At 39.9% G+C, this 18,982-nt stretch overlaps 1 protein-coding gene and 1 pseudogene across 6 annotated transcripts in view; both read left to right on the forward strand.

The window, feature by feature from the left end:
• ARHGEF28 (Rho guanine nucleotide exchange factor 28) overlaps positions 1-18,982 on the forward strand; it is a 298,642-nt gene that overhangs the window by 89,468 nt on the left and 190,192 nt on the right. The window lies entirely within an intron of this gene.
• Positions 17,585-18,014, forward strand: LOC134371235 (MORN repeat-containing protein 4-like; annotated as a pseudogene).

Consider the following 18,982-nt stretch of genomic DNA (forward strand, 5'->3'; position numbering starts at 1 on the left):
TGTGAACTTGGCTCTCAAAATAAAGGAAAAGTATGGTACTGGGCATTAAAATGGGAGTTTTATAGCAGTTCAACGTGAAATCAAGGAAATAGAGAATAAAGATGATAGAAAATTAGGAAATGGCAGAAAGCTCTGGACATCATGAAGGCACTCGTAAATATTACTGCAACCTGGAGTATATAGTCAGAGGCACATCTTGGCTTCAAGGGATTTGAAGAACATATAAAGAGTGCCAATGCGCATAGCTGCATATAGGGACTTGGCCGTGAGAGGTTAAGAGACTGCTTGGCTCAGCCTCCTTACAAGCTGTGTGACTTTGGGCAAGTTATCTAAGTTCTCCCTGCCTCAGTTTTCTCATTCATCAAATGGGGATTATAATAGAACATCTACCTCAAATGATTATTGTGAGATTAAACTGATTAGCTGAAAGTAGTTAGAGGTGGGCTTGGCAAGTTGGTTAAGTGGTGATATGTGTTGCCCTGATCATGAAGATGAGCATGTATGGTGCTGATTTTATTTTCAGGAACATGTTCCCAGGATTAAAGGCGGACTGTGTTTGCAAATGCTGCTTTAGGGAGCTGCGGTATCCACTGTCAAACAGACTGAAACATTCACGTTAGCTGGCTGGGTCTCCTTATCCCGAAGACTATTGGCGAATACTGAAAAATTCTCATTCTCTAGTTTTTCTATTTCTAAAAGTCATTTAGACTACTTTCCTTCTGTTTGTATTCTTCATTATAGCATCATCCTTTAATTCAACACACAAAATATGTTAAATTTCTCAAGTTTATTTAGTCACTGATCATCTTTCAGGTGTGCTGCTACTTTCTGATATTACGGAGGCAGGTACTTTTCTTTTCTTGATAAAGAGTCCAAATTATAGTAAGTAGCCAATTTTACCCAAATTGTATGGATTAATTTTGTTAGTCTTGGAGAGGGGAACTTCACAAATTGGAAGCTTATAGTTTTGGGGCTTTGAATACCTGTGAACTATCTACACACTAACAATTGTTTTAATCATGAAATAGGAACAAGAAGTAGATAGTGTCTAGACCTGAATTTGAAACCTACCTGTGACCTTCTGATTTATACTGTCTTGCTTTTCTCATTTATAAAATGGGAATATCAAAACCCACCTTATGATGTTGTGAGAATTAAATATATTTTCTAACAGTGGTATATACAATAGTCATTAATGAATATATGACTATCTAATCCTGGTTGAAAATCGGTTTTTATAAGGTTCAAGTTTAAATGCAAAATATTAACATGCATATTGTTTGAAGTTTATGGTTAAGTTTATAGCTTATAGTTGTGTTTATAAGTTTATAAAATGAAATGTAATAAAATCTCAACTTATCCTCAAATCTAGAGTTTTTTAAACAGCTGTTCTGGGCAGACATGTTGTCTATGTCTACTACTGGCAGAGCAGTAGGGATAAAAATGCTGGTCAGCCTGTTAACAAGATGTTCTAGCAAGGCTGGGAGAACAGTGGATAGGTTGATAGGGAGGGTGGGAGGGACATCCTGATCACCATGCTAGATTCCGCTGTTACCCTACATCGGTAGTACCTTTTATGCAAAATCAAGGAAAATACATTCTAGTAGACTTCTGATCTGGTAATGGATGCAGTCTGCAATCAGTGCAGGTGAAAACTATCTGCTATGAGAAGGAATTTCTTTAAAGGTTGATATTTTTAATGGTTTAAAATTTTAGATTTGAAAAAGAAAAATTTATTCTTCACATTACCCTAAAATTAAGCACCATTTTAGAATCTTTTGATTTATTTACTTTTTCTGTGTTGAGTCATTAATGGAACAGTTGAAAACCAATGTCTTGGATATCTTTGGGACAGTATGTATTGAACTGATTTTTTTTTTTTTTGCAATAATCAGATGAAGTTATTTAATTTTTTCCCCTTCAAGCTAAAAATAAAACAACCTTCAAATCTCTCATGCAGAAATATAGAAAGCTCTTCATGTTCTATTAGATGTCACCTCTCCCAGGGTGACAGAGATGCAAAGGATTACTCAAAGCCCATTTCTCCAGAGCAATGAGAGGCACAAAGGGGTTAAACCCAGGGAAATTCCTTCAAGGGAGAAGAATCCCAGGAGTAACCCTGAGTCAGGTTTTCTCTCAGTTTTTATTGTGCAGGCAAGAAAGTTACAGAAAAAAAAAACAAACAAACAAACACATAGGGGGTGAATCAGTCATAGTGAAAACATAAACAAACTGGCTATATGACAATTTTCATTAAAGCAGGTGCAACTTAAAAATAGTTCAAACAATTTACCATCAAAAGGAGTCATAAAACTAAGCTATGTGACGTACAAAAAGAAACAATGAGATAATTGTCATGGCAACACTTAGTTCCCTAAGACACTCAGAGAAGCAGCTGAGGGTAAGGTGTCTCCCAACCATTAATTAGCAGAGTAACCTTGAAGCTTTTAGCTCACGTATTTTCCCATCATTTAGGTTTAGCTGCACCAAGGGCAACTGCCCCCAAAGCAACCACTTTTGCTGTGCTTCAATTCTCTTATCTACAACAGAGACTTTAGTCCTGTGAAAGTTTTCTGGTTTTTCCCAATCTTAGCATTTTTATGTGTATTTCTAAAAAGTTGGGCTATTCCTTAAACTACAGGGCTTTGGCCCTGCTAAAAACTAAGGACTTTGGTCATACTAAGCTATACGTTAAAGCCCTGTGACATACATTTGTGTTATTAATATCAGTATCCTTCACATTAGACAAGAATTATCCAGTTTTAGCAATTGTGTGCTCAATGGAATTTAGCATATTGGGTTTCAGTGGGAATGCTTTAATTTCTGTAATTATTGGGAGCATGTTTACATTGACTTGGGGGGAGTTACGTGTGCTTTCCTTTTGTGGTCAAAAAGTCTGGAGTTGTATAGTTTGGAAAGAGAATATAATAAGTTAAAAAACAAATATGAGTCTTGTCTATCTTGTTAGGAATGAGATCTTTAAAAGTTCAAATCCTTGTAAGTTTTTGAGTCTTGTTTTGCTTGTCTATTAAATAATTGTTTCAGAGAGAAGGGGTCTTGTGTAACATCTGGCGATCATTTTGTTTTAAGGAAATAAGTGGGATACTGTGGCACAGTCATCAGAGTATTTGACAGGTTACTGTGCTGTAATATATTTCACAGGAGACCCATAGTCACCATGTGGCCAGCAAGTTACTCTTTGAATTGTTGTTTTGAGGGGATAGGAGGTTATAGGATGAGAATTGTTTTATAAAGTCATGTGCGTCTGGAAAAATTTTAGTATCTATTAGTTATTCTGGACTTTTGAGTGATTTCAAGAGGCCCAGAGTAGACAGCGTAATTTAATCTACAGTGTCAGAAATATCCTTTATCATTAGGAATGACATTTAAAATACCATCATTTTCCTTTATTATGTAAACAATTTTTTATTGATGAGGCTTTCTCCCAGCTTTTCTCATTCCTGAATTAAGGGACACTTGTAGAAGTACAACTTCTTGTGCTGTGTTTGAGGTAAAATTGTTGAGAGTAAGAGGGGGGTATGTGTGTATGAGAGAGAGAGACTATGCTTTTGAAAAAAGCCATGTGACTGTGATGACATTGCTTAGCCATCATTTCCAACATGATCCACCAACTCCTGCTTTTCTTCTCATGTTTTTTCTGGGGGGGGTTTTGCTTTGTTTTGTTTTACTTTTTTTGAAATATATCATTCAATTTCAACTAAACCAAGCTTGAGATTTGGTGACATTATTAGCGCTTAGATGTTCTCTGGGAATCACTTTATGCTGTAGCCTGTGGAAGAGATTGAGCCAATAATCAAAACACTCCTTCCTTCTCTCGGACACAGCTGTAAAATGTTTCCCAGCTATGTACTGTAGCTGAGTCCTTGCCAGTGGAATGGGAGTGCCATGTTCAGGGCTGGAAAGCTGTGATTGTCCATGTTCTTTACTCCTTGTGGCTGGCTGGAATGGAGCAGGGCAACTTGCAGCCAAATGTTGCGAGTAACAGAGCCACAAGGTGGCAGGAGCGTGGGTCCCTGGAATGCTTCTTGGAGGAAAGTCACACAGGCAGCAGTATCTGCATGGGGCCTGTTATGTGAGCCAGAAATGAGATTTTATCATGTTACGATCGCCAGCTTTCTAGGTTTCTCTGTTACAGTAGCTGGGTCACCATCCTGCTTGCCCTCACCACCACTCAGTGGAAGGTTTTGGACAGCTCCCTCTGTTTGGTATCCATATTTGGCAGCCCTCTTTGGTTATTTTCAACAGATTTGCCTTTTTCATTGATCTAGACTTTTTTGCTTTCTTCCCATTCACCCCATTCTCATTCCTTTTTCTTCCCTCATAAAAAACTTGCAAATTTTGCAATTCAGATTTCAACCTCCATGTCCTGCTTCTCAAAGGTCTCGTGACTGGCCCAGTCTAAAGTAGCCCCCTGGGCACTTGACATCATTCCATTTTTTTAAAAAAGACTTTTTTTAAGAGCAGTTTTAGATTCACAGCAAAACTGAGCATAAGGTACAGAGATTTCTCATATACCTCGAGCCCCCACATGTGTGTACCTCTCCTGTGATTGACATCCCACCCCTGGATGTCACAATTTGATGAACAGTTTGTTACAATTGGTGGACCTGCATTGAGGCATCATAATCATCCAAAGTCTATAATTTATATGAGGGTTCACTCTTGGTGTTGTACATGCTATGGGTTTGGAAAAATGTGTAATGACATGTATCCACCATTATAGTATCATGCAGAGTATTTTCACTGCCCTAAAAATCCTCTGTGCTCAACCTAGTCATTTCTCCCACACTTGACAACCCCTCATGTCACTGCTCTTTTTACTGTCTTCATAGTTTTGCCTTTTCCAGGATGCCATGTAGCTGGAATCACAAAGTACGTAGCCTTTTCAGATTGATTTCTTTCATTTAGTAACATGCATTTACAGTTCCTCCATGTCTTTTCATGACTTGAGAACTCGTTTCTTTTTAGTGCTAAATAATATTTTTTTGTCTGGATGTGTCACTATTTATCTGTTCTACTCCTGAAGGAAATCTTAGTTTCTTCCAAATTTTGGCAATTCTGAATAAAGCTGTACATGTCAGTGTGCAGGGTTTTGTGTGCATAAGTTTTCAACTCCTTTGGGTAAACACTGAGGGTCATTGTACCGTTTTTAATTCTCTATATAGCACTTATTATCTGATATTTTCTTGTTCACTGTATCTTTCCAACAGAAGATGCTAAACCATGAGAGCAGGGATTTGCTCAGTTTACTGCTGTGTTCTCTGTTCCTAGAACGGTGTGGGGAATATATTCTAAAAATGGCTTAATAAATATTTGGTGAATAAATGTATAAAACTATATCTTACTTTGGATTAAGAAAAAAAAGTGGTATATGAAAGATCATAATGGAAACACATAAATAGCAGGAAGTGATTTTTTTGATTTATTAAAATGTTCTTTCCTTTTAATTAATTAACTGTGTGAGTCCTTTCTGTTCGTAAGATGCTGTCTAGATCCCATGGGGTCTAGAATCTACTGGATAGCTGAGGGAAATTGGGGGAGAAATAATTTTTACTCTGCCTTATTCCTGAAAGAAATTGAAGTAGTTCATAAATGAAAAGTAGAAAGAATTACTAATACTCAGTAGGGTCGTCCTCTATGCCAGGCATAGGCATTCAATGTCTCATTTGACCCTCACAGAAATCTAAACGAGTGTCTACTGTTAACCCTATTTTACAGACGAGGAAAGGAAAGGTACAGAGAAATTAAGCCACTTGTTTAAAGCTAAACAGCAGTAAGTGGTGGAGGCTGGTCTGGGATCGGGGCAGTCTGACTCCAGACCCAGGGCCCAGGTACTTAAACCCCATGCTCTCCTGCTTCCGTTATGTCACAGGGTCAAAGTAAGGATGAAAGGAAAATAAATTGGTAAAGTGAAGGCCCATAATGTGGGCAGAGGGAAAAGAGAACTTTGGGCAGGAACAGATAGATACTATGAGACAGATTAAGATGAGACGGCCCAGAGTTAGAGGGGTATCACAGAGGCCTGCCTGGAAGGGCTGGGCCTTATGGAATAGGTGAGGTCAGGAGGGGCAGAAGGGACAGGGCGGAGTGCCCACTGGGTATGAGAGGAGTGACGTCCTGTGGATTTCACTAAAGGATCTTCAGGAAAATAGAGGAGCAGGAAATATTTCTAAGCAAATGTGCTGCTAGAATTTGTGCATAAAAGAGGAACAAAGATGATCACACGTCCTTGGAAAGGCCACACAGAGGTAGACAGAGTGGTGGTTTAGCATATAGCACAGGTAGCATTTCTCTGTGCCCTCAGGCACTATTGCTGTGCCACTTTCTGTCCCAGAAAAAATCAGGTGCACAAGTGAGGCAGATCAAGATCTTGTAAACAGATAGCATTCAGGTCCAGAAGAATATAAGAACTGATGTTACTTTGCCAAACTCTGTTAGGGTGAATATACCTATTTTTTCAGGATAAAAATACCTCTAGTTTTTTTTTTTAGTTATTGTTTCTGTAGTTTGGACCTAAGACTATTTTGATGTAGATAGGGCTTTCATTATAACATTTAAAGTCTTTTTAATGGGTACAGAGTGCTTATTGCACCTTTCTCCTTTTATTTCTTTGAATCCTATTGCTGGCTCTAAGGATTTTTTTTTTTTTTTTTTTTTTTTTGTGCTGTCTAGCATTTTCATTTTTTTTTTTTTTTTAATTTTATTTTGTCGATATACATTGTAGCTGATTAATGCTCCCCATCACCAAAACCTCCCTCCCTCCCCCCTCCCCCCCCTCCCCCCCAACAATGTCCTTTCTGTTTGTTTGTTGTATCAACTTCAAATAATTGTGGTTGTTATAACTTCTTCCTCCCCGCCCCCCGGTTTGTGTGTGTATGTGTGTATGTGTGTGTGTGAATTTATATATTAATTTTTAGCTCCCTCCAATAAGTGAGAACATGTGGTATTTCTCTTTCTGTGCCTGACTTGTTTCACTTAATATAATTCTCTCAAGGTCCATCCATGTTGTTGCAAATGGCAGTATTTCATTCGTTTTTATAGCTGAGTAGTATTCCATTGTGTAGATGTACCACATTTTCCGTATCCACTCATCTGATGATGGGCATTTGGGCTGGTTCCAACTCTTGGCTATTGTAAAGAGTGCTGCGATGAACATTGGGGAACAGGTATACCTTCGACTTGATGATTTCCATTCCTCTGGGTATATTCCCAACAGTGGGATGGCTGGGTCGTATGGTAGATCTATTTGCAATTGTTTAAGGAACCTCCATACCATTTTCCATAGAGGCTGCACCATTTTGCAGTCCCACCAACAATGTATGAGAGTTCCTTTTTCTCCGCAGCCTCGCCAGCATTTATCGTTCATAGTCTTTTGGATTTTAGCCATCCTAACTGGGGTTAGATGGTATCTCAATGTGGTTTTGATTTGCATTTCCCGGATGCTGAGTGATGTTGAGCATTTTTTCATATGTCTGTTGGCCATGTGGATATCTTCCTTAGAGAAATGCCTACTTAGCTCTTTTGCCCATTTTTTAATTGGGTTGCTTGTTTTCTTCTTGTAAAGTTGTTTGAGTTCCTTATATATTCTGGATATTAATCCTTTGTCAGATGTATATTTTGAAAATATTTTCTCCCACTCTGTTGGTTGTCTTTTAACTCTTTTAATTGTTTCTTTTGCTGTGCAGAAGCTTTTTAGTTTGATATAATCCCATTTGTTTATTTTTCCTTTGGTTGCCCGTGCTTTTGGGGTCGTATTCATGAAGTCTGTGCCCAGTCCTATTTCCTGAAGTGTTTCCCCTATGTTTTCTTTAAGAAGTTTTATTGTCTCAGGGTGTATATTTAAATCCTTAATCCATTTTGAGTTGATTTTAGTATACGGTGAGAGGTATGGATCTAGTTTCATTCTCCTGCATATCGATATCCAGTTATCCCAGCACCACTTGCTGAAGAGGCAGTCCCTTCCCCAGTGAATAGGTTTGGTGCCTTTGTCAAAGATCAGATGGCAGTAAGTGTGTGGGTTGATTTCTGGATTCTCTATTCTATTCCATTGGTCAGTGTGTCTGTTTTTATGCCAGTACCATACTGTTTTGGTTATTATAGCTTTGTAGTATAGCTTAAAGTCAGGTAGTGTTATGCCTCCAGCTTTATTTTTTTTGCTGAGCATTGCTTTGGCTATTCGTGGTCTTTTATTGTTCCATATAAATGTCTGAATAGTTTTTTCCATTTCTGAGAAAAATGTCTTTGGAATTTTGATGGGGATTGCATTGAATTTGTATATCACTTTGGGTAGTATGGACATTTTCACTATGTTGATTCTTCCAATCCAAGAGCATGGAATATCTTTCCATCTTCTTGTATCCTCTCTAATTTCTCTCAGCAGTGGTTTGTAGTTCTCATTATAGAGATTTTTCACCTCCTTGGTTAACTCAATTCCTAAGTATTTTATTTTTTTGGTGGCTATTGTAAATGGGCAGGCTTTCTTGATTTCTCCTTCTGCATGTTCACTATTGGAGAAAATAAATGCTACTGATTTTTGTGTGTTGGCTCTAAGGATTTGAGGAGGGTCATTGCCACTTTGGTTAAATAACCTTGTCTTCTGAGCACATACCCTCTTCTGTAAGATGAGGATGCTGCCACTCTGCCACCAACCTCACTGTGCTGTTTTGAGAAAAATGGAGGAAAAGCCTGGCACTCGTTAGATATTCAATAAATGTTTCTTCAGTGAACAAAGAATATGAAGTAATAATGATGTTGATTTTAGTAATATCTGAGCCTCCAGTTAATTTCATATTCATTTGTTAAGCACTTGTTAAGAGTCAAGTGCTGTGAAAATGTCAGTATACTTGATTTCCTTTAGTCCTCCCAAGAATCCCATAAGATAGGCAGGAACTGTTTTTATCCCCATTTTGTAGTAGCTGAGGCAGCTGGGATTGGAGTCCAGGCCTAATTAGTTCTGAGAGGCCTCACACTCAGCCTCCACCTTCCCTCCACCAATGCGTCAGGATGTCGGCGGAGGTCCAGAGCAGCATCTCTGCTTTGTGTTCAGTCATGTTGAACCAGACCCATGCTTCCCTAATTTCTAGTGTTATTTTCAGTGGTCTTAAAAAATTCCAGAGCAATAGGGTACTGAGAAAGAAACTGTTCTCCAAGGAAGGTCAACCTCAGTTGTATCCTTTCTGGTCTAATTGCCTCTGTCCCCCACACTGATCTTTACAAAATGCAAATCTGATCTTGTCTGTCCCCTGCCCAAAACTCTTCCAGGGATACCCTGTCCTTCAAGCCCTCCATGAGCTCCCTTCACCTCTGGCCTCTTTTGCCGTCCTGCTCTCCACCTCAGGTGGTATAGCCTAGTGGTAACAAACTGTCATTCTCAAAACGAGCCATTCTTTAACCAGTTGTGTTTCTTTTACTTGGGATTCCTTTCCGTTCACAAAGCCCTCTCTGTCCTCTGGAAGGCCTTTCCTGACATTCCAAGGCATACCTGTTACTCCTTTCATCTGTGCAGACACCCTTGTACTAACTTGCGTGTGTTTAGGCTTTTCTCTCCCGACCAAGCTGTGAGCTCCCTGTTATATTCCCACTGTCTGTGCCTAGCATCGTGCCTGGCACACATCAAATGTTTGCTGAATGAGGAGAGAATAGAGTAATGCAAAAGAGGTCGTCAGACAGTCCTTGATCGTGGGTTTTTTTCTTTTAAGTACTCAGTGTATTCATTGTAACTTCTTAAGACTCTGTTGAGTTAGGTGTGGGGAGACAGTCACAGAGTCAGTCAGTGCAACGTCCAGCTCTTGCCTTCTGCAGAGGGTGCAGGACTGAGCACAGTAGAGGATGTGCCAGGAAGGAAGAGGGAAGCAGAGCCCATCTAGCAGAGATGGACTTTACTCCTGGTTCTGCTCTGACCCTCCAGATCACTGTGGTCAAGGTATTTACCTCTCAAAGTCTCAGTTTCCTCATCTGTAAAATGGGCATTACCTCAAAGGGTGGTTGTAAAGACTTAGTAAAATAATCCACACATCATGGTGCCTGGTACATTCCATGCACAGTACTATTAATTAATACACAAAGGGTCTCTATGGTGGCCATTTTTGTCCTTATGGGTTCCTCAGTAACCTTAACTAATAAATTGATAAATACTATTGATTTCACATTGAAGTTCCATGTAAGGAAGTAAGAATTTCATATTCAGTGTGACTTAAAACAATGCTTGATGTCCCATTATATCCGAGATTACTTCAGTAATGTCCGTATGGTGGGGACTTTGAAAATGTTAAAGTATCTACAGATAGGCACCTGTCATAGTAAAGTTTGTAGACAATATTAGATTATATTTGTCCATTGATTATTTATAACTGGGCTTATGAAATTCAGAAGTTTATTTACCATAGCAGTTTGGGTTACAGGTTGAAGATGCTCAGTGCGTTTTCATGTTCAAATTGAAAAGCTGCCTTATCACAACTGCTGTTTAATCATTTGATGTTGTAAGTTGTTGATAGATTAAAGCCAGTGGAGGGTTAAATAGCTCTACCTACCTACTTACCTACCTATTCATCTATCCATTTATCTATCTGTCTTTCTGTCCTCCATCCATCTATCTGTGTATCTCTAAGAAATGGCAGGAAGCACCCTGAGCTCCAGGCCAGCTTTCCCACAAGGGCCCTGGACTAACTAACTGCCTACTTACTTACAGTAGAAGGTGTTGGTTTCTGCTCTTGTGGCTTCCATCTTCTCCCTGGCACAGTGTTGCTGGAGCTACTGCATCAACAATGAGCAGAGCCCAATAAAGATATAGTCTCCTGGGAAACTGGTGCATTTGCCTCTTCTTGGCAGAGAGAAAATGACATTGAGAGCCTCCGTGATATGGCAGAAAATGCCCTGGAAGAATGCTCAATCATTTCTTGCGTGTATTTTTATGCAGTGGGATCCCCGATTTTTAACCTTTGACCTATTACAATCTGTTCTTAACAAAACAGGCAGAGTGATCTTTTCAAAGCAAAATCCAGATCTTGTCCCATTTCTACCCAAAGTTTGCAATGGTTTCCCACTGTGGAGCTAATGCCCAAGTTCTTATAATGGCCTTTACTTATCTCTGACCTTGCCTCCTACCTGTCTCTTCTTGTGCTCCAACCAACAGGATTCTGTGCTGTTTCTCAGCTACATGCCACCTCAGGGCCTTTGCAGTTGCTGGTTCCTCTGCCTGAAATGCTCTTTCATATCTACCTGGCTCACTCCTTTACTCTTTCAGGCCTCTGTTAAAATGCCACATCATTAGAGGCTTTTTCCTTCTGTCCTTACTAAAATATCTCCTTATCCTGCCTTATTTTTATTAGCTCTTATGAATCCCTCACGTATCAGACACTTAACTTTTTGTTTATTGTCTGTGTCTCCCCACTAGAACGATAGGTTCCTGAGGAGAGGTAGTTTGTTTTAATCATAGCATCCAGTAGACACGTAGTGTGTATCTGAGGAATGAATGAATAAGTGAGGAGACTTAGGGGCTGGTTCTGGCCATCTGGGGGACCTTGGGCTAGTCACTTACCTGTGTCGCTGGGGTTCATGCAGGTCAAAGGAGATAGCAGACACAGAAGCACCTCGTGAACAGTGAAGCACTAAGGAAATGGGAAGTATTGTTTTTAACAAGATTAATTGCACTCTCAGGCCTTTTGGATTTCGCTTTCTATGTTTGTTGCTACAATTGTTCTTGTACTGCTGGACTTTGTGCTGACTTAGGAAGAGGGAGTAAACCCCAATTTACTTCGGCCAAATGGTACCTATGCTGAAGACAGCATTTGACATCTGTGTATGGAGGTCCAGATTCCTGCTGGCTTAGAGACCCAAACAATTGACTGGAGGATTCAGAGAGAGAGACAGAGACAGAGACAGAGACAGAGACAGAGAGAATGAGAACTAAGTAAGAGGCAAGAAAGGACAAGGCCAGATAAACGAGCTCCTACCTCCCAAAGCCATGGCTGATCCTGCCTAAAGTGGGACGGAGTCTGAGAGAGGAATCTGCACGTGTGTGCTCTCCTTCTCCCTGCAGGGCTGTATGTGACATGGAAAGATGGCCTTACCAGACTGAGCATGTGTGGTTAGTCGGACGTGAGTTGCCTGAAAAAGCACCCACCCCCTGCTTTATGATGTGTCACAAAAAGACACATTCCAAGGTGCTTTTTCCTTTAGCTCTTGATTTGGATCAGATGAAATGTTCTTTGTCAGCACCACAATTTAGATCCTTTTCTTCCTCTCCCTCCCCTCCTCCTTTTCACAGATGTATTTCCAGATTGCAGTTCCTAGTAAGGTGGATGTTTCTCTCTCTCCCCTGCTCATTTTCATTTATCTGTTTATTTTCCATCTTTCTTGCCCTTTTCTTGCTTCAATTAAACTCCACGTTGCTTTGTTTGAGAACTCTTGCCGCTGTCACCACTCAGCCTGCTCATTTGTTTAGTTTTGCCTTCCTTCCCCACTGAGCCCCGTCCTTGCCTCTTTTTCTTTCCTCTCCTCCTGTCTGCTCTGTCGGAGCTGGGGCTGAACCACGCCTCTGGATACTCCTCCTCGTCTCCTGCTGTCTCCCTGCTTCTGTAGTTTTTGTCAGGGCTTTGTATTTCCCATACTGTGACTGGGCTGGCTTTATGCCTGCTTTTGCTTTGATTTGAGAAGAAGAGCAACAGGACCTGTAGAGTTTATCAAAGGTGACGGGAGCTGAGGAAGAAGAGACACAGACAGTGGAGGGACGTGGATGTTGTGGGGGTGCGTGCTGGGGAACTTTGGAGAAAGGTGATGGATTCTGATCCTGACTTATTTCCATAAAGGCTTTTCCCAGTCCCTGGAGGAGGAATAGAGTTCATTTGGGGTTGAGGCTGTATTTCTTCTTGACTAGTAGCTTGGGTGGTGGGAAGGGGATTAGATGGAGGGTGACAGCCTGGGCACTGGCCCCAGGTCTGCTGTGTGATAGAATTCAGATCAAGTCACCTATTGTTATGGGTCTTCAGTTTCCTTACCTGTGTAAGAGTTTTTATCAGATGAGCTTGGAGGCTTCCATCAGCTCTATATTTTGTAAATTTCTGAATCTGTGCTTCTCTTAGTGAGGATTCCCTGATTCTTTTACCTTGCAAAGGGCATTACTTGACAGGGTCTTATTTAAGTGCTCTTATTTAAGAATGGCTTGTTGTGTGCATGTGTGTGCGTTGAGGGTAGAGGGTGGAGGGGAGTTCTGGCACAGGTGCCAGTCAGATGAAAGGGGCAAAGGGCATTGCTCCTTGCTTTTATATCCTCATAAGAGGGCCTTGCTTTGGAATACAGGGGGTTGGTGGTCTACCCTGAAATAAGAATGCTGATGGTTATTGAAAGAAAGCTGAGGTGCCGGGTACCGTTCAAGCTTTATTAAAGAAAGAAATCTGCTGGGCTGTACTCAAAATGGAGGACAGCCCGGGGCTGCCCTGAAAATGGGGGACAGCAGCAACAATGGGTTTGGGAGAGTTTATATGAGCTGTTGGGCATGAAATGTACTGGGGGGAGGGATCATTAGGTTGATGTAACTTGGTGGAGAACTGCGCCAATGCAGAAGCCGGAAAGTTGTTTCTGTTTAAGTCAGGAGGCTTCTTGTAAAGGTAAGGGGAAGGGGCTTGGTGCTGGAGTGGAAGATGAGGCTGGGGCTGTTTTGTGCTGGTGCTTATTGTGTGCACAATGGCACTGGTCATGTTCAAAATCCATCAGTTATGTCACTGTTCTTTGCCAAGGATTGGTCAATTCACAGAGACTTAGGGTTCTTTGTATTTTGGATAGTTTCCCTTTTGGTTTGGTATGTTCAGTGCTGTCAGCTGACCCACACTGATCTTCAGACAAACTTGGTTTGACATAAATTTGTAGACATCCAGTGTTAAATAATAACCATATGAGGTTACTTTCTTCATGGGTTCAGCGTGAGTTGATGAATCATAGTCCTTCCTATGTTGCAAACATAGGAAATGTCTGAGACATGAACTATAAAGAGGGCATAGAGGAATATTTTCTTAGACCATTAGTGACTTTGGTCACTAGTAGAACTTTGGTGTCTTCCAGTAGGACAGAAGAGAGTGTCCTATAGTCAGAGGGAACTTAGAGGCCCTAAGCATGTCATGTGGAACCTTTTTTTTTGGCAGGAGAAATCTATTTTTCCAAACAGTATCATGGGGAACTTAAGTATGTAAATTTGATAAAAACTTTATAATTATAAATGTATTCTTTAAGTTTAAATTGATTACATTTGCCAGTTCAATGAGGGTAATAATTTAGTCTGGCAGTTCAGGTCCTCTACGGTGTCTTAAAATTTGGTAAATAATACATTTAAGTAAATGATAATCTTTTTAGAACTAAAAATAATTGGAAACATATTTCCAAAATGAAATTTAAGTGGATTGTTTGTGAACTCCCAACATCCTTTCATTAGAACCTCTTTTCTCAGTTTGAAAATAAACTAAGCACCAACAGAGAAGAAAATAAATTAAGCATCAACCCAAACAGCTAGGAAAATAAACCAAAGCAAAAGTATAAGGGAGAAATTAATTACCCCGCCGACTTATCTAGATCCATCCATTTTTTCATATTGAAGCGATTAATCTAGAATTACATACCAGATATTATAGATTCTAGACTCTTGAGGCTAGACAGATCTTTAAGTTATTTAGCCCCATTCTCTCTCAGAACAAACAAATAAGTAAAACAGAAATACACAATATCTCCACTATCTCCTGGTAGTACTTGTTCCTCCTAAGCTGAAACAGTCCTTGTCATCTTTGGACATCGCTTACCCTTAGAGGGCCCTCTCTGTGGAGCTGAGCTCTGTCCCCTGTCCTTCCCTTCATTGTCTGGTCTCTCCCCCAGGGGCCTGCAGAACGCATCTAACCCCTTTTATGCTTTACAGACCCTCAAGTATTTGCAATGGTGACTGTTTACCCAGGAGTCTTCTCTTCTTTGGCAAACAGTCCCGGTTCCTTCAATTGTTCCTCATATGACAACATGGTTTTTACATCCCTTTGGTATCCTTGTTATTTTCCTCTGAATGTGTTGTCAGTTTTGTCTATATTTAAAGTATTTCATGGCCCAGGCATACTTGGTAGGTCCAGAGCTGAGCTGGGCCATACTCATTTTTAATGGAGTTACTACATTTTCATCGGTACAGCGTGGGGCAGAATTAGCATTTTTGGGTGGCTGTCTCAGAGATGGCTCATGCTAGTTGTTTATTAAATAAAATCCCAACTTGTGTTTAATATTAAATCTCATTTTGCTTCGTTCTTTATTTATGTAGTTGATTATTTGGGGACTAAGGGCAGGGCTTTTATCACTCTAGGAATACTGGGATAATGCGAGAGTGGAGACTATAAATCTTCTTATACCCAAACCAGTGTATTTTCTACTATGATGTGCTGCTTAAAGTGTTAGATATTTGTTTTCAGTTTCAAGGAGTTCTATGTTTTCATGGAATCTGTTAGTTAGTGATTTGAAAAGACAGCAAGCTAAGGAGATTTTTAAAGCCTGCTTCTGGTCTTCTGAGGAATCTGGAGTTACTTACTGACCTCTGCCATGTATTGTTTTTTTTTTACACAATGTTGCTGTGTTACAGAAACAAAGCCTATTTCAATTCTATAGTGGTGAATCATTCTGTCAAGTGTGAAAGTCTGAGACTTTTTGATTTGAGTGTTTATATTTTTTGAATTGCTGAGTTTAAGGCAGAGGTTTGAATATCGGTGACTTTTAATATATTAATATATACACTTGATTTATGGGAGCTATCTCTTTTGATCAGTGATTTTAATTGTGTGACGTAGGTCTTTTATATTCTTGTTAGTTTTTTGTCTGCTTGTTCTACCAGCTATTGAGAGAGGAATGTTAGTCTCCCACTGCAATTGTGGATTTGTCTATTTGTTCTTTTGGATTTGTTAACTTTTGCTTTACATCTTTTGAAGTTAGTTTATTAGGTGCATACAGATTTAATATTATGATATATCTTGTTCAAATGACTCTTTATGATAAAAAGTTCCTCTTTCTCCAGTAATATGTCTTGCTTTAAAATCTATCTTCTGTGATACTGTTTTGGTTATACTAGCTTTCTTTTGGTTAGTACTGTATGGTATATCTTTTCCCTTTTAAGCTTTCTGTGTTATTTTTAAAGTATGTCTCTTATAAGCAGTAAGTATTGTTACTCTTTTTGGATTAAAAAAAATCCATACTGTTAGTCATGGTGTTGTATTTGGAGCATTTAATATTTACATTTACATTTAATATAATTGCTGATATAATTGGATTTATCCCTATCATATAACTATTTGCTCTATATTTGGCACACACATTTTTATGTTCTTTGTTTCTTCTGTCTTGTCTTCTTTTTGATTAATAAACCGTCTGTTATTTAATTTTTCCCTCTATAACTTGTTATGCATTCATTTACTATTCTTTTAGTGCTTACTCTCAAGTTAAAACATAGTATTTGACATATTATAAATATAATAAAAGTTATTACTTTTAACACTTTCCCAATATTGCTAGATGCTTAATTCCATCTACCTTTTACATTATCGTTGTCATACATTGTAGTTCTGCATATATTTTAAACTCCATGACATTATGTTTTGTAAAAGATTTTATTATATGTTTTACATAAAATTACTGTTTTGTACATTTGATATTAACTATATTTACTCACATATTTATTGATTTCGCTGTTTCTCTCCTGCACTTTCGTATTTCTGTTTGAGATAATTTATTTCCATTTGAGTATTATATTATACTTTAGTATTTCCTTTGGTGCTGGTCTGCTAACAATAAATTCCCTTCATATTTGTCTTAAACATTGTAATATCAGCTTTTTAAAAAAATAATATTTTTGTTAGGTATGAAATTATTGTCTTTCATTCTTTTAAAGATATGCTTCTATTGTGTTCTGGTTTCCATCACTTCTTGAGCGGTTCTCTGCTCTCTAAAATTTTACTACATTTTGTCCTCATTGTTTCTATAGCTCTCTGATGCCTTTAAGAATAATTTTAAAATTTATCTCTTTATTTCCTGACTGTTATCAGCAGGAATGTAGGTCTGCTGTGGTTAATTTCATCCTATCTGGAGATAGAAGCTATTCCTACCCTAAAGGCTATTTCCAAAGAAATGTCTTTTGCCATTTTAGTTAACTCTCCTTAAAAAAAATGACATTCTGATGTCTCCTCCCTGGATTTAACTAATTTGTATTCATGTGAATTGTGTTGGGATGGTAAATTTGAATAATCTTGATATTTTACACTATACAAAAGTCAGATGTTTTAAAACATGCTTTAAATCAGTGGTTCGTAGCCTTTTTGAATGCTCCATATGTACTTTTCTAAGAATCTCTGATTAAAAGAAAGACTCCGGCCCAGGATAGCAGTGTCAAATTGGGCAGGCACTGCTGGAGGTGGCAGAGAGGTAGGTGGCAGGGGAAGCCTGGCACAGCAAAGGTCTGGGCCACTTATGTACTTTTCTAAGTTGCCCCACCTTGTGACATGACAGTTATCCTGAAAGGCCGAGCCCAGTTTTCATCCTTTTTTTTCTGTATGGTGGCACTATGACCCTGACAAAAGGTTCCTTTACCTACTCCAGTGGGGAGGAATATTGTGGCAAGTGGAAGAGGGCTGCAGACATGGTTTTGGTCAACTGATGTTTGCAGATGGTGGCACCTATCTGGGTCATTTTGAAAACAGGCTTTTAATGGCTTTGGGGTATGGACCTCAGATGGCTCAAGGTATAAGGAGGAGTTTGCTCAGGGCAAGTTTAATGGTGTTGGAGACTTTATTCAACCTGACAGCATGACCTTTGAGGGGGAATTTTAAAATGGCAGAGTAGATGGTTTTGGCTTGCTGACCTTTCTGGATGGTGCTCATTGAATACCCTACGGTGAGGGTCTATTTGAGAACAACAAACTGCTACAGCATAGGAAGTGTTGCAAGGTCATTCAGCAGGCCCAGAGTGTCTTCGAGTCAGTCAGAAATCTCTGATGGCAGGTGGGTTGTGGGGCGGGGGGAGGGGGGATGCTGGGCACCAGCTGACAGTATTGGATAGAGCCGATGCCCTGTTCACGCGAGGTGAACAAATGAACCAGCTCTGAGATGAGATAAAAATGACCATGGAGCAGAAGCCTTGTGATGTGCCCCATCACCCGCCAACCAGGAATTCCATCCCAGAAAAGAGCTGAGGGCTCTGGCCCGTAGAGCCTGCAGCAGATGTTAGCAGTTCTGTCTTTCCCCGACCCTGATGTTCTGGAGGGCGGAGGAGCTGCCTTGTCTGACTTGTTGTGCTCTCCATTCCTAAGACCTTGGGTTACCCAGTGGGGACCTGCAGTAGCCTTCTACTTCATTTTCTGCCCAGTGATATAGAATCTCTTTATTCTGTCTACATTTGGGGCAGATGTTCCTAGCCTCCACTTAGGGTGGCTCAGAGAGTACAGTAGTGAAGGTCAGGGCCAGAGCTCTTCTGTACGTTCCCCCCTCGTTCACTGCTGGTTGCACTCATGGCTTCAGGCTTCCACTTGGCCTGATGAGATTGGATTTGTCTCTGCTTATTCTCCCTGTGAAGGATTTGGTAAGAGTGCTATTTCCTTCTCCCTTGACTTTGCAAGCTGCCTTCCTTAACTGAGTTACAGCAGCTCATCCCCAGTTGTGCCTCTCTCCTCCTTAGAAGTCGGACAGGGTCCCCCCCTTTTTATTTTTCATTTTCAAGAAAGAAACTGAAATAAACAGCAATCTTATAGCTTGTATTTATTACCTAGTCCAGGGCACAGGGCAGACATATTTGGGCCACTTCAGGCCCAACCACGGAGTGAACTGAATCCTAAGGGATGACTTGGGCTGACTCATTTCTTTCGCATTGGACCAGAAGATCATTCTCACCTTAACCCCTTGGGGTTTTGGTAAAAAGGGACCTACCCTAGGACTGCGGTGAAGTAAAAGAGCATTTGGCTCCTTGC

Source organism: Cynocephalus volans, chromosome 2 (assembly GCF_027409185.1).
Source record: "Cynocephalus volans isolate mCynVol1 chromosome 2, mCynVol1.pri, whole genome shotgun sequence".
Lineage (NCBI taxonomy): Eukaryota > Metazoa > Chordata > Mammalia > Dermoptera > Cynocephalidae > Cynocephalus > Cynocephalus volans.